The following is a 2,017-nucleotide window of genomic DNA, read 5'->3' as shown; positions in this document are numbered from 1 at the left end:
GTCACTTTTCTGTTCAGAGAGTTGTTGCTACTCTCTTCTTTGGTCTCCTGTTGAGTTTGTAGGTGTTCAGAATGGTTTGATCCCTATTCAGCTGAATTCCTGAGACCAGACGAAATCTAGGTCTCCTGCTCCTCCGCCATCTTGCTCCGCCCCCCTATTGAAGCATTATTTACATGACCCAAGATATGGGAGCAACCTAAGTGTCCACCGACTGATGAATGGATAAAGGACATATGCTGTACATACAAAAGAGAGTATTACTCAGTCATGAAAAAGAATGAAATCTTGCCATTTGCATCAACATGGATGGAACTAGAGGGTATTATGCTAAATGAATTAAGCCAAACAGAAAGACAAATATCATATAATTTCATAAACAAATGAGCAAACTATTTATTGCCTTGTGGAGAGGGCAGAGTAGGGATAAGTGAAACAGATAAAGGGGATTAAGAAGTATGATCTTCCAGTTATAAATAAGTCATGGGGATGAAAAGGACAGCTTAGGGAAAATGGTCAATAATACTGTAATGACTTCATGTGTTGACACATGATTATACTGATTTTGGTGAACATTTTGTAATGTAAAGAATGGGTAAATCACTATGTTATATACCTGATGGTAATATAATATTGTATATCAACTACAATTAAAAAATAATTTTTAATTTATAAAATGTTTACATGTCATTCAACATTATCAGAGTTTAAATAACATGATGATAGGTAAATAAACATTCAAATTCATAAGTAAAATGACTTGGTTCATTTCATTATGTCACATACCTTGTAATTTCAGTTTTGGTCTGGTCTAAACTTACCTATCTCCTTCCATCACTGGAATACCTCCATGAAGTCCTCATACCCTAAAATATCACTGAGCCCATTAAAGCCACCAATAGAGACTGAGCAAAGAATAAAGGGAATCATGGAGAAACTAAACCAGCTGATCCCACCCAGACCTTTCACCCATATGAACACCACTACCAGTGCTGCACACAGCACCGCCAACATCCTCCAGCCTTGAGACACCTACTGCAGGGGGAGATCAGCTAGACATTCGACTAGAGGGGAGGGACCACTTGGGATGCAGGAAGGAAAGTAGGTGGTGTTTCCCGAGGGCCAGGATGTCATCCCCATCTCTAAAAGCAGACACTGGAGGAAAGGTGACAGACTTAACACAATGGCACCTACCTTGTCAGGCTCACTCTGTTCTGGGAAGGCCAGGTCTCTGTCCTCCTGATCATCCACCCCAGTGAAGGAGTATCTGCTCTCTGGAGGGCAAGGAACCAAGGCCATGACAGGGTTATTTTCAAAGGTAAATTTGTTAATGGCACCACTCATGTCTTCACTGAATATGGCCTGACCCTAAACTCAAGTGCTGAACTGCGTGAGACCTCAGCACACACCCTGTGAGGCCCTGATTCACATGACCATTCAGAATTGAGAGATTCTTATCTTACTGTCAAGGAATAAAGCCTTTTTCACACAAAAAATTACTTTTAAACACTCTGAGAAGTTCCCATGGGCAGAGCTATATTGCCCATCTCAATTAATATTGAACATGACATTTTCAGATGCCTCTTCTACTCAAGGTCTGGTGAGACCTGTGATGTGTTTGTGAGATCCCTTTTTATGACTCCCACTGCCAAGATCGGCATTCTCACCAAAATGTTCACTAACAGAGGACTGCCCAAAGTGGAACTCTGTGTTATATGTACTTTTACTTTCCCATTATGATCAGTATTCTCAGATTCAATCATGTCTTTTACTGTAGACCTAGGTTTACAAAATATGTTCAGGGTGAAAGTATTCTGATATGTGTTTAAAATGTTACACCAAAAAAGGATTCTCTGATAAAATGGACATCCATGTGCCTTCATCCCCATGTCCTATTATGTAGATTCCACCTCTTAAGTATCTTTTGCATTCATTCATTTCTCTCCATGCCTAGTACTGCTGAGTTCAGATCATTATCACCTCATTTAGACTACTTGTCATAGCTTCCCTCCCAACAATC

At 40.1% G+C, this 2,017-nt stretch overlaps 1 pseudogene; it reads left to right on the top strand.

Annotated features, from left to right (window-relative positions):
* The first annotated feature begins 796 nt into the window (after positions 1–796).
* LOC141372254 (NXPE family member 1-like) lies at positions 797–1,597 on the top strand (annotated as a pseudogene).
* The last annotated feature ends 420 nt before the right edge of the window (positions 1,598–2,017 follow it).

Source organism: Callorhinus ursinus, unplaced genomic scaffold (genome assembly GCF_003265705.2).
Source record: "Callorhinus ursinus isolate GAN/ISIS: 27379988/994484 unplaced genomic scaffold, GSC_fseal_2.0 scaffold3888, whole genome shotgun sequence".
NCBI classification, from domain to species: Eukaryota; Metazoa; Chordata; class Mammalia; order Carnivora; family Otariidae; genus Callorhinus; species Callorhinus ursinus.
Note: the sequence above shows the minus strand (reverse complement) of the source record. Positions and strands in the feature narration are given on the sequence as shown.